The sequence below is a fragment of the Mauremys mutica genome, chromosome 7 (genome assembly GCF_020497125.1).
Source record: "Mauremys mutica isolate MM-2020 ecotype Southern chromosome 7, ASM2049712v1, whole genome shotgun sequence".
Classification (NCBI taxonomy): domain Eukaryota; kingdom Metazoa; phylum Chordata; order Testudines; family Geoemydidae; genus Mauremys; species Mauremys mutica.
In genome coordinates this window covers 73346530-73361046 of record NC_059078.1, presented here as the reverse complement: position 1 = coordinate 73361046, position 14517 = coordinate 73346530, and positions in this window count along the sequence as shown.

Genomic DNA, 14517 nt, shown 5'->3' with positions numbered 1-14517 from the left:
GGTAGTTGTATGAGGTAGGGGTTCTGGGGGGCCATTGAGAATGAGAGGAGGGGTTGGGTGGGGCGGCAAGGGGCAGTCAGGGGACAGGGAAGGGGGGGATGGGTCAGGAGTCTCGGAGTGTGTGTGTTAAGGAACATGAGGGGTTGGATGGGGCACGACCCCCCCCATGGAGGGGGGGGAAAGGAGGGAACCCGTTGTTAAAGTTTTGGAGGGAGGAGGGAACCCGTTGTTAAAAAATTGGCAGCTCATCACTGCTCAGGACTAAGGGTAGGAGATGGCTTTGCCCCTAAAGTAGCCTGGGGTAAAGTAGAAGCTGGGGTGAACGATACATGGCAAAGGAAAGAGGAAATGTGACAGAATGCCTTTGTTCTGTCCCTGTAGGAAAGCCCAATTTGTGATAGGAATGTGATGGTCAGAAAGGAAATACAAGTTTTTTAAAAAGCATCCCTCCTATAGATTCTACCAAAGGGACCAGAAAGTAGTGAATTGAATATGCCATTGTTGCAGCAACATTTTTCAGAGCTCTTTTGTAACTGCAAAACTCTGTGATAAAAATTAAAAAGTCTTATACTCCATGATCAGTCTATCACTTCGGACTAAGTTTATGCAAAAGCATCTTGGAAAAAAACAAGAATAAAATAAAACAAGCTGAAAATTACACAAAACAGTAGCCTGTCGTGCATGAACTGCCCAGTTGGTAAACTCTAGACTTACACAAGCAAATGAAAGCAGTAAGACTGCAGCAAAATAGTTCAATTCAGTGTCCCATTGGTTTAAAATAGCTACAAATTGACCATTTACTTTAACCTACCAAATAAAATAGTATAAGGGGAGAGGAATCAAAAATTCTTGTTCTTGACATAGATTTCACAGGTAGAATAATATAAAAAGGGAAACCATGTCTTTAAAGAGCAAATGTATTATGGCTTTGACTGAGCATGGTTAGTCTCTGCAGGAATCTAATAGTGGCATACTGAGAAAATCCCTGTCACCTATTGTCTCTAATAACTCCTGGTAACTTTATTTGCCACAGGATTTTTTGTAAAGAATGAGAATGCAGAGTTTTGAATGACTGTCTTTCAATATAAACTGGAGCACTATGCAATTTGTGACAAACCGAAAGTGCATTGCATGATCATCACGATGTTAAAGATTAGAGCTGTAGTTCCTACCTGTGTGATGGATAAATCTCTCTACCCCCCCTTTTCATACACACCCATGTTCCTTTGCAACACATGAGTAGTTGCTGCATTTCTGTGTGTTTCTCTTCATTCTCTCTAGTTCTTGCCTCTTTTTCCATCTCCGTTCTTCACAGGCCCTGGATTTCCCCCCACTACTTTCCATTTTGTTTCACTCATATGTTCCTCTCCCCCTGCTTGTTTCTTCAGCTCACCAGAAGCCCATATGTTGTTCAAGGCACCCATTATTAGTTCTGTGGAGCAGGGATACATGCTTTTACAGCTGGGCAGCATGTTAGAAGAGAGGCAAAAAAGCTTAGGTCAGGAAGTTGCTTCCTGAGCCTTAAAGCCTGATATGCCTGAGCTGCACCTGTAGCCAACTATATTAGGCTCCAATCCTGAACCTACAAACATGCTTATTTTTACTCATGTGTTTAAACTAGGAGCAGGGCTAGGGGGGGATCACCCATAGTACTATGGAAGAGGTACCCATCATTCACCTATAGCAACATATTTGCACGAAGGGATCAGTGGATTCAGCATCTTGAAGCATTCTCCATCTCCTCCCTCACCCCAATGCTGCTCTCCTCTGTCCTATATGCACATGGCTCCTCACTGTCCTACATCCCACCTAACCTAGTCTGGTACTCCATCAGGAGCCCTGAACCTTGGAGTGAGAACCTTTGAGTTAGTGCAAGAAACACATAAAGCCAAAGATTCAAAATGAAATGTACTGCCAAACACAGATTTTTGGCAAGGGGTAAGGACAGGTTACTATTACTCATCATGATCTCAGCAGCTAATTGTCATATTAGTAATCAGCCAACTGCTTATTTGTTACTCCATCTCTGAAATTACTATCTTATGCACATGGTACCACTTCAGGAAGGAACATCAAAAACATGTAGGTTCCACTATATAATTAAAATAATCCCATTAAAGTACAACATCTGGTTAATCACATGGAATTGTGTGTCCCATATTCAAAAGTAACCTTCTCTTTGTCAGAATACCCAGCCAGGACATTTATATTATTTCAGCTTTTACAATTCATTTTCTGCAGGTTAGGATTTATTCTATACAGGGCTCTTGGATACTGTAATACATCAGTCCAGGAAGATTACCCAAAAGTTGTTTTCATACATTTTAAAAATCTTTTTAAAATTTGCAAAAAGACTCAGATTTTCTGCAACCCTGACATGTTAGAGGAGAGCGATATTAGTGTAGATAAGTCCTAAGCTCTAGGGGAACATTAATTTCAAGGTACCCCAAGTAAAACTTCCTTCCACTATAAAAGCACTGCCATGAAATGTTGATAAGGAGAACATAATGTAATACTTCAAAGTGGCTATTTCTCTATGTCCTTTTAAAGGACTCCCTAAAGTGTTTTAAAAAGTCCTTCTGAAATGTTGGTTGGAAAGTATATAAACAGCACAAACAACGTCTTCAAATGAAATAGTTCTTAGTTTATGGATTACTGACCCAACACCTCTTTAGGAACCATTGCAGGCTATTGTGAAAATAAGTACATGTCTAAACATTACTTAATTGGGTATATGCCTTTAAAATCCTTCACTATCCTTAATATGCTTACACTAGCCTTAAATACAATACATTTTTTAGGCAGTGAGCATCAAGTTCTCTCAACAGTCTAGGAAGATGCTATTGAAGTGAAGAAACCCAATATGTAATAAATAGATAAACAGAATTCCAATGTGTGGGTAACTTTACATACTTTATGTTCCGTAATAATCATTCTATGCTGAAGGTAGGAGATGCAGTGTCAGCCTTAAATATGCTAGCCTTTGCTTTTATTGGTTTGAACTCTAGACACTATATTGTTTAAAACATAATTTGGTATCTATTATATACAATTATGTGCTCTAACAGCAAGATGCTTTCTATCTACTGTATAGTTAATTCTGTAACCCAGTGTGTGTTCATATTTACACATTTTTTTCTTTATCATTCTTTGTAAGAGACATGAATGTGGAAATATATGACAACATTAATATCAATTTTATTATAGACCTGATCCTGTAAGATACTGAGCTCCCTACCCTCTCACTGAGTCAGGTCCTCAGATGTTATAAACTGACATAGCTACATTGAAGTGAAAGGAGTTATTCCCATTTACTTAAGACAGAGATCTGTCCCAATGACTTCAGTAAGCATTGAGGGTGCTCAGCATCTTGCAGGATTGGCCCTTTATCTAGTGCATGCTAAAAATGCATGTAGAGGGTCTTGTTAGTTCAAGGGACTAAATTCCTCCCTCAGTTACACCAGTGTAACAGACAGCAGAAATAGAAGACGGCGTGTCAAAGGTCGAAATTATGGAAGATTTTAGTCTTTTAGTGCTTGTTCTATTAGAGGATAATACAGTAATTAATTCTGATCTAAAATTGGATTCACACTGGACAGAGAGTGTTACCATGAGTTAAATCTTGCTGCAGTTCCATGGCTAAAACTAATTTATGTTTTGTTATTGCCATTAAAAATAAACCTTTATCTACTGAGTTATTTTAAGTTACTTTAAAAATATTAGAAGAGATTTAGCTTAGCCTTTAATATTCCTGAACTTGATAAAGTTTGATCAGATACCTGAATTAAAATTAAACATTATGGAGTCCCATATGAGTAGAAGCAGATGCATATTCCGCAGTTTTTTGAATGATTGATCTAGGACTTAAGCCTACTCAACAATTTGGCTGTGTCCACCAAACCAGAATTCAGGGGGTGGTATTGGAGAGATGGACAACAGTTTGATCTTGACATTTTCATTCTTGTTCTCTCTCCCTCCCAGGTATTGATCTAGATGGTTCAACAGATAAAAGTTTAGAAGCTGGACAAAACCTGCTTTTGATAAAAGAGAGAAAACACAATGAGCTTTTAAAAGATCCTGAGGGGCTGACGGGATGTTTACAAGGATTATGTTGTGCAAAGGACTGAAGTGAGCTTTTCCTCCCTGGAGAGTTATATGACGTAGGTTCAAATACCAGTCAGTCACAGAAACAGGGTGGGTTATGGCACATAGCCAGCTGAAATGTAGGAAAACTGTCCTAGTGGGAAGATATCCAGTCATTGCTACTTCCCCCAACCACCATGCGTACTTGCACACACACACAAAGATCCATTCCTTTACCTGTTTGAGACAAGTTTTTAAAAATTTAACAGTAAATGTGAATGTAAACAAATGCTTTTCTTACTCATATTATACTTTCATGGCCACACAACTGAACAGTTATGAAGTTATGAGTTATGAGTGCAGTTATGAAATTCATGACCTTCTGCTCTAGCACCTCCTACTTGAGCCAAAGGAAAAGATAAATTAGAAATGTAATAAGATGTAATGTGGGCCAGTCTTACACATTTGAGCAGATGTGGCATTCCATCTAATGGAGGGCAGTGCATGAATAAAAATGAACATGCCCAATCCAGTACATTATGCACTTTGCACTAGGAAATCCTTTGAGCATTTGTTCCAATCCACAGTTATATGAGTTCTTTGCAAGTTTAAGTAATAGAATTTGTCTGAGGTATGCAGTGTGTGTAAGCTTTTTTAAAAATATATAAACATACTAAGGTTCAGTAAACAAGTGTGAAGGGCCAATAATCGCATCCTGCTTCGAAAGATTGTGACTCTGGGCAATGGGGCTCCCGAACCGCCGTGGGGCAATAGATGGCATGCATATCTCTATTTTGGCATCAGACCACCTTGCCATACACAGAGTACAGCAACAGAAAGGGTTACTTTTTTATAATACTGCAAGCGTCACCAGGGACGTTTTACTGACATCAACATGGGATAGTCAAGGAGGGTACATGATGCATGCATTTTTAAGAACAGAGGCCTGTTCAGAAAGCTGCAAGCAGGGACTTTCTTCCTAGAGGATTACCATTGGGGATGTTGAAATGCCGATAGTGATCCTGGGAGATCCAGCCTACCCCTGACTCCCATGGCTCATGAAGTCATACACCAGCCATCTTGACAGCAGCAAAGAGCGCTTCAACCATAGGCTCAACAGCTGCAGAATGACAGATTAGACCTCAGTGAAAAAAAATATCCCCATGGCTATAGCAGCCTGTGATGCGCTTCATAACAACTGTGAAGCCAAGGGGGAGAAGATTTTGCAAGGGTGGAGGTGCAATTGTTGTCTGCTGACTTTGAGCGGCCTAGCTACCAGGGCTATAAGAGCTCAGAGTGCTATATGGCTCAGAGAGGCTTCAAAAGACCATTTTAATAATGAACCACAGTAACATGTGTTGCTGTACTGTAGCGTGCCTGGTATTGTTTTTTTGTACCCTGGTTTGAACCTTATAATGAGTGCTGTGTGTGGGGTAATGTAAAACTGCAAATGCATCTATTGCTATTATCTGTGAATGATGTCAGCCCCAGCCACCAGGGCTGGCTCCAGACCCCAGCGCGCCAAGCGCGCGCTTGGGGCAGCGTCCCTGCGGGAGGGCGGCAGGCGGCTCCAGCGGACCTCCCGCAGGCATGACCTCCACCGGAGCCGCGGGACCAGCGGCCCCTCCGCAGGCATGTCTGCGGGAGGTCTACCGGAGCCGCGGTCCCAGCGGACCCTCCACAGGCACGTCTGTGGGAGGTCCACCGGAGCCGCGGTACCAGCGACCGCTAGAGCGCCCCCCGTGGCGTGCCGCCCTGCTTGGGGCGGCAGAAATCCTAGAGCTGCCCCTGCCAGCCACCATATGCTGAGAACTGATGACAATGATTTAAGTTTCCATTCATAGACTTTTATTCTAAAGCCATGCAAACAGACATTTATAACTGAATGAAACTTCATAAATACAGGAAAAAGAACCTTGCAGGGGCAAAGAACAATCATTTTGATTCATAGACACATACACTAGCCTGTGAGAGACATGGTTGGTGTATGTGCAGCTGTGATTGTCTGTACTCTCCCCTGGGATGGAGTGGGAGGGGTAGGGCAGCTGTCTTGAACACCACATGTAGTGTGTGTATGTGGGGGGGGGGAGGTCCCAGAATGCAGTTCTCTATGGGCTACAGAAGGAGGCAAGCATGGTCTGTTGAACCTGAAGGTCAATAAGAGTCTTCAGCATATCTATCTGCTGCTTGAGAAGCACTATCATTTCCTGCTGCACATCACTCTCCTTTTCCTGCACTTTTCTCCTCACCACATTATCCCTGTCCATAAGGGTGATTCTCCAAGTCCTGTATCCACAGCACCAGAGGCTTGCAGGATCTCTTGGACCATGTCATCCTGCATCCTTTTCATTCTGCTCCTTAGCTGGCTGAGCCATTTTGCTGGATGGAGAGAACCTCAAAGCCACATTTCCAGTTGCAAATGCACAGAGGTACTATTGTGAGTGTATTCACTTCCACTGATCCACACAAAGTTACAAGCACTACATTCTCACTTCTCCTTGGGATTCATAGAGCACAGCAGCAGTTCAAGCCATGGGGAGTATGGCCTGGGAGGCAGGGAGGGGACGAGTTAGACAATAAAGGTTGGGGACTCTCAGGCATGAGTATATGCAGATAGGGCAATTGAACTGAATACTGGCTCTGTTTTCCACAGGCAGTGGTGATTTTAGCTGCTATCTCACTCCTGAGGGTAACAGAGCCTGAAAGGGAACAGATCCTGCATGTGTCTGGCTGCAGACCAGGTCTGTATGCTGCTAGCATGTATGCTGCAATGGTGACTGCTGATTGGCACGGGAAAGTGTCCTACCATGGCAGACAAAATAAGGCAGCCTTCCCAGAAACCTTTGGCAGAGGTTTGCAGACTACCTTCAGGAAAGCTTCCTCCAGGTCTCTACAGAGGATTCACAGGACATGCCAGGTATAAAAAAAAGTGTTCTGCAGGGCCCACTCTGCTTAACTGTACAGGGGAATAAGAAGCAGATAGCATCTCTACCTCTATTGATTTCACTACCTCTTCTTGCATGAAGGAAAAAAAAAGAAGAGTAAATGAACACAAGTACCTGCAATATCAAAGCAAATTGCATATTTACCAGAGGTTTCTTCTCCTGTATCAGACTCACTCACAGGGACTGGCTCGACTGCTCCCACAACAAAAAGAGGTCCTGGCTCACTCCATTCCCAGGTCGCCTCCTCCTCTTTCTCTTCCAACATTTTGTCCTCGGTGTTCAGGCTGGAGGCTCATGACTGATTCCTCCAAAGTATCTATGGGGCCCATGGTGGTGAGGTTGCCGCTGAGGATCGCATGCAGCTTTTGGTAAAAGTGGTATGTCCGTGGCTCCACACCATAGTGACTGTTAGCCTCCCTTACCTTCTTCTAGTATGTCTGCTGCAGCTCCTTGACATTCACGTGGCACTGCTGCAGGTCCCTCATGTAGCTCTTCTCCCCCATGGCCCCAGTGATTGGCTTGTAGATATCAATGTTTCTACGGCTGGATTGGAGCTGTGCTTTTACAGCCTGTTTTCCCCTCAGATCCAGGAGTTCCCTTTCTATTTCAGGTAGGAGCAGTTGTGCTCTTTCCAGGCATATGTCACATATGCAGAAAAACCTGTAGAGCATGAATTGGACTCCTCAGCTATCTTAAGTCTCATCAGTGACTTTCCCTCCTGGCAGATGTCATCCTCATATTGAGGGATAAGCAGGAGCGTGTCTGCAGCATGAAACTGGCATGGTCATCTGGGCAGTTGCTAGGTCAGATCTCCATACTGAGCAAACAGAAAATGGAGTTTCAAAAATTTGTGGGGCTTCAAAAAGAGAGGGGCTTTTTCTTGTGTACTTGGCTTCTGGGCAGCAGAGTTCAAAACCTTGACCAGTGCAGTCATGATGAGGCATTGTGGGATACCTCCTAGAGGCCACTAAAGTCGATATAAGTAATGCAGCGTCTACACTGACAGTGTGTAGCCCTAAGTGCTATGCCTCTTGCAGAGGTGGAGTTAAGTAGTTGGTGTAGTGGGCAAGTTACGTCGTCGGTAGCAACATTTTAGTGTAGACACTTAGAGCTAAGTCAACATAAGATGCCTGGCATCGACCTAACTTCTGTACTGTAGACCAGGCCTAACTGTAAGATTTTGATTCCACATCAGATCCAAAAGCAGAATGGGATAATTTTATAGCTGCTAAAAATAAAACAAGGGCATCCAAAATGTTAGACATTCTATCATAAGCTCAAGAGATTTTGATGCATATGAATTTGAACATGAACCCTAGTCCTGATTCAGGCTCAAAACTCTAGCTAACAGCTATTCTGTATCTACTTGTTACCATACTTCTCTCCAGTACATGTAAAATATAAATAAGTACAGATCCTCCAAGTTTCAACCAAATCAGATGTTCTCTTTTAAAGACTGTACTATTTCATTCCATCCAATCCCGTTTACTTCCTGGATATCATGTTCTCATTCTGCAGCCCATGTTTTCACTTCTGTGGCCTCTTAGTCAGGTGCCCTATAATTCTTCTATCCTCCCAGGTTGCTGCAGAGCTGTCATCCCTCTTCAGAATGGTAACATTGGTTTACAGCATCTGAGGACCTGTCCCTTTAAGTTACTGATGGGCCTCCATGAGCCAGAGTACCTCCACAGAAATTAAGACAAGCTAAGAATATGGCCTGAAATATTCAACTCCTGATATATTTAAAATGTTTATGCAAATACTACAATATTATATATAATATTCTATATTCACCTTTATTCATATGGTACAGATTATTGCCCAAAACAAGTTCCTCCATTTGTGTTTAAATTATGTTTCAGTAGTGAGATGATTGCATTTAAATGGCTGTTATATATTGCTCAATAGAAAGTCATTTTCATCTCAGGTGGCAATATTCTTTTCTTTTTATGCCTCATAAGGAGGGAAGGCCAATAATAAAAAGAAGTTGTCAACTCTCTCCAATCACAGAGAAAGGTTTAGTTAAATAATCCATCATTAATATTCTTTTACATTTATCTATTCTTTACTTTGTCAATTACCAGTAGTGACACTTTTGAAGGCTAAATCTAACTTACTTATAATTTCATTCATAAGGGCTACCAGTGAAGAACTCTGACCTCTTAATAAAGTACAGTAAAACCATTTTTTTTACAATGTACAAACTGTATACCGAAATGCTTTGGGCTAAATCATACAGTTGCAATGTTAAAATAACCATGGGAGGCAGAAAAAGAGAACCCTTCAAGAGACGCATGTTTTCAGATAAGATTTGAAAACAGGAGGAGATCTGATGAGGTGGAGCAATACAAAGAGGCTGTTCCAGGTGCCAGGAACTGCAGAGAAGACAGCTCTTATACCAACAACTGCAAGACTGTAAAGGGTAGAGAATGGGAAAGAGACCAGTACTAGATGAGCAGAGAAAGCAGGGAGAGGCATAGAGAAAGACAAGGTCTGTGAGGTGCTATGGATGGAAGGATATTTCGAACTGCTTTAAAAGCTAGTCAAGATCCCAGAGTCAATGTGGAACTGTTGACAGTGATCTATATGAGGAAATCAGGTGATGTGTATGACAAGGCAAGCAGTAAGATTCTGCTGGAGTCTGGAAAGCAGATGGCTAAAAAAAAAGAAAAAAAAAGAGGAGAATTGCAATTTCAATTGTCAAAACAAGAGGAGAAATGGCTCAGAAGGTATGAAATGGGGCAGAGATATACACAGGCAGGGCTGTAGATGGTGACTCAAAAATATCAGAATAGCATATAGAGGAGGCAAGAAAAAATATTCAAGGATAATACTAAAGTTGTAGATAGTAAAGTCCTGCTCCTCTTGCTCAAGAGAACCACTTCTGCCGCCGAGACATTTAGCTGGAGGAATCTGAATGGAAGTAACAATTCAGCAAGTCAAGACAAGCAGAAATTGTACAGAAAAGAATGACAGCCAAGAGATTGATCTGAACACTCCAGGTGAGATTGTCAAAACCAAGTAGGCGATTTAGTGACATGACTTACATTAATTTCAAATGGGATTTGCATAGCTAAGTCCCCTAGTTGTCTCTGGAAATCTCAGCCCCTGAATGTTGAGCATTGTTTTCATCTAGATCTGCATTTAGTGATCTAGAAATAAGCCCTGAATCTGAATACAATTCTGAGAAAGTTCGGAACCATTTCCAAACTTTGAGGCTTGATCCCGTATGTAGGTTGATTACCACCTGTGGAAAAGTGGAGGTTAAGGTTAAAGTTAAAACGATGACAGAGTACAAAAGATGAACAGGTTAGTGAAGAAGGCCAAGATACAAACCTTGAGAGACTCAATATTCAGAAGGACCTTGGTATAGAGATGGAAGCACAGACACAATAAGAACAGGTTGATAGACGAGAATGGAACCAGAACTGAAGGAAATGAGATTGCTAAATAGGTATGGGGAGATGGAGGAAGAGGTCCAGGGTGCAAAAGACTGCTATATGGGGTGTATAAAGACATATTCCTTGAATGATTAATAATTATTTATTCTTCCTGGCCCTCAAAAATTAGAAAAGCTATTCACCTCTGTTTATCCCTGTCATAAACAGATAGTTAAGGGTTAATGTCTCTTTTACCTGTAAAGGGTTAAGAAGCTCAGTAAACCTGGCTGACACCTGACCAGAGGACCAATGAAGGGACAAGGTACTTTCAAATCTTGTTGGAGGGAAGTCTTTGTTTGTGTTCTTTGTTTGGGGGTTGTTTGCTCTCGGGACATGACAGGGACCAGACGTCCACCCAGGCTCTCCAAATCTTTCTGAATCAGTCTCATGTTTTAATTTTGTAAGTACCCAGCCAGGAAAGCGTGTAGTCTTATGTTTGTTTTCTCAACCTGTAAATGTTTCTTTTGCTGGAAGGATTTTTTACCTCTGTTTGCTGTAACTTTGAAACTTAGAAGGGGGGAGGGAGTCCCTCTAGGTTATATGAACTGAATACCCTGTAAACATTTTTCCATCCTGATTTTACAGAGATAAATTTTACTTTTTTCTTATTCTTTAATTAAAAGCTTTCTTTTTTAAGAACCTGATTGATTTTTCTTTGTTTTAAGATCCAGGAAATTGGGTTTGGACTCACCAGGAATTGGTGGGGGGGGGGGCGGAAAGGAGAGGGGATAGTGAATTCCTCTGTTTTTTTTTTTAAGATCCAAGGAGTTGGGATCAGTGTAGCCTCTCAGGGTAACCAAGGGAGGGAAAGTCTGGGAGGGGAAAGGTGGGGGGAATGGTTTATTTTCCCTTGTGTTAAGACCCAAGGGGTTTGGGTCTTGGGTTCCCCAGGGAAGGTTTGGGGGGAATGGAAAGTGTACCAAAACACTATATTTTTGGTTGGTGGCAGTGCTATCAGATCTAAGCTAGGAATTAAGCTTAGAAGGGTACATGCAGGTCCCCACCTTTTGGACGCTAAAGTTCAGAGTGGGGAACAAACCTTTGACAATCCCCAAATAGGAGCCACCTAGAAAGTAAAGACAATAAGAAAATGGCTCATACAAGTGAGGCAGTTTTTCTAAGGATCCATAGATCAACCAAGGCTGGGAGTTCTATTTCCCCAAAATAGAAAATAAAATGGCTAAAAGTATCATTAATCAGCAAGGCAAGAACCTCTCAATTTGCATATGGATAAAACTCCCCCCACAACTTAGCTAGAAAGAACTCCAAACAGTTACCAAGCAGAGTAACACCCTGCTTTCCTATGCAAAGTTGCCCAAGAGTTGGGTGGAGAAGCTGTGAGTTAATCAAACTAGAAATAACTTGGCATGAAATTGAAGGTCAAATAGGACAAATTGCCTGTTATCCCCAAGATATCCAAGCCACATGTTTTCATCCTAACTTATAAACTACACATTTGTCTGCCTTGTAAATCAATATACCACAGATAGTCTGTTTTGCCCTGTCAGTATGTCTTTCACCCCAAATTAGAATCTGCACATTTGTTTTCCTGGTGAGTCATTTCTCTCGCTCGCTGTGGATTGTATCTCTTATTCTGTTGCAAGCCTAAACATGAAATACTTATGTAGAATCAAAAAATATATGAAGTATGTCCATCAAGTTTGGAAAATAAGGGATTTTGTTGTTTTTCATTGTAACAATTGTGGCATTCTAAAAAGTAATAGGTTTGTATGGCACAAGCAGGATGGAATGTTGAAGGTATAAGCCATGGTATAAATTTCTTAAAATGTGGGAACCAATTAATGTGGGCTGATGCTAAAATATAATTCTTGAAATGGGACAAAACAAAAGACTCAGATAAGAAAAGCATTGAAGAAATGTATTTACTAATGCCATCAACTTGTGGATGCAGATGGAAGCAGCAGAGAAACAGGGAGCTGAAATCTGAGCACTAAACTGACATGTTCAATAGAAATCAGAAGATGGACCCCTACAATGAGCCCTGAAATCGGGTATATAAAACTGAGGTCACCACGTGGGACCCCAGAGTTTAGTGAACCCAAAAGGAAGCTGAAGATGTGCAACTGTTGCCTGGACCAACCATGTGGAAAGAATATTCCCACATTCCAGGATAAAAAGTGGTGAGATTTCCTTTCAAAGATTATCTTTCCCCTTCTAGTCTTTAAATATAAGTAACGGTAGGTTATTTTGCTAAGTCTGCATGATCTAACGAGACATCAAGTAACCATATTTTAGATTTGAACTCCTTTATAAATCCAAGCAAATTGGCCAAAGATTTCAACCATAATTTTAAACAATTGTGTTTTGATAATCCAAAAAGAAACATGTTTAGATCAATCCATTCATATCTCAGGGACCAAATACTCAAAAGTGCCTTAAAGACAACTACCTCCTTCCTCCTTGATGATAAATGTGTTAGCTACTCAAAAAAAAATGTAATGACGAAACTTGGTGATTTACATTTCTCCTTGATGTAACTGCTGAGGCTCAACCCTAATCATTATGGATATGATTTTGTTACAGTAAAATTAGGCAAAATTCACAAAACATTCATGTTAAAAATGTACAAAATCAGGGTATGATCACTGCAACAAAAATGTGTAACAATTTAACAAAGTATTACAATGTAATACGGAGGCGTTGACACTGACCCACAGGCTGGGTGGCTGAAACCCGGATGCATGGACATCTCTTAAAACCATGGAATCTGTTATCTCCATGACAGAATCATAGTCTTAATTATAGCCAATACAGAATGGAGTCTAACACTTATCCATTTGGCAAGCCTAGTTTGTTAGATTTCAGCTCTAAAATCTAATTGGGACCTGGGCAAATTTGTAAAAACCAAACCAAACAAAACCAAACCAAACAAAGTTATCCTCTTTCATGCTTGCACTGCACCGAGGTCAGAAAATGAGGAGGGAGAAAGCTTTCACCAGAAGAAAGCAAAAGACTAGCAACATGAAGAGGAGTGAATTCTCTGCTATGGCCAAAGAAGCCCTGATTGAAAATGGTCAAGAATATTATTATATAAATGGTGGTTGGAGGAGGAGAGAAAGCTATTTTTCCTTAAGCTTATGTATGTCAGGAGAAAACATCTCCAACACTGCTCTCCCCTACCTGCAGGATAGGTCAGATACTTATCCACTACCGTTGATGTCATCTACCCTAATTTCAATTTCCTAGTGGACAGTGCTGCATTTTAGCTGAATACCATCTTATTACTAGTGGTCACAATTTTTTTTAGTTATTATTTTAAGATTAGGCCACATGATTTAAGTAATATAATCAGAATTCATGGAAATAATAAATAGGAAAATTTCTCTTGCTTAGAGAATGGTACAAGGACAAGTGAGTCTAGTGAAGACTCATTTAATCCAATAGCCCTAGTAAAATCCTCAAACACTTTAATCTAAATCATGGATGTTGTAGATACATCTGTCCTTATTTCTCATGTACATATTCTTTTAAACCTAGAATTGTCTCTATTCCATTAGACACATTGATAGCATTCTTTATCATGTTTACAATTCATAATAGCAGGTTTACCATACAATTCAATATAGAACAGATTTTAATAGTTTTTTTTCTCCTTTTGATGCCACCTCATATGTGCTAAATGTTTAATGAACATAATAATAAAAACATTTGTCACTAAGTTCAAATAAAAAAGGAAAATGATATATTGTAGAAGACACTGTATGATTCATAGATAAAAGTGAAGTAATACAATCCAAAGTATACTTCTTAAAGTATATTCCTTTGTGGTTCACAGTTTAAGGGGGTCTTTTCTACAGTAGTTTGCGTTAATTGGTTTCCAGTCAACTTTCAGGAAGTGTAAACAAACTTTAAACATGCACACTATGCTCTGTATATTGTCTTTTATTTGAACTAGGACAATTATCTAAAAATTGCTGCAGAGCATTCCCTATACATAGAGATTAAATTAATCTTTAATATGAGACTACACTACTGAAATGACTCAGTGAGGTTGCAAAAAAAAGGCTATCATTCTGGGGTGTGTTAAC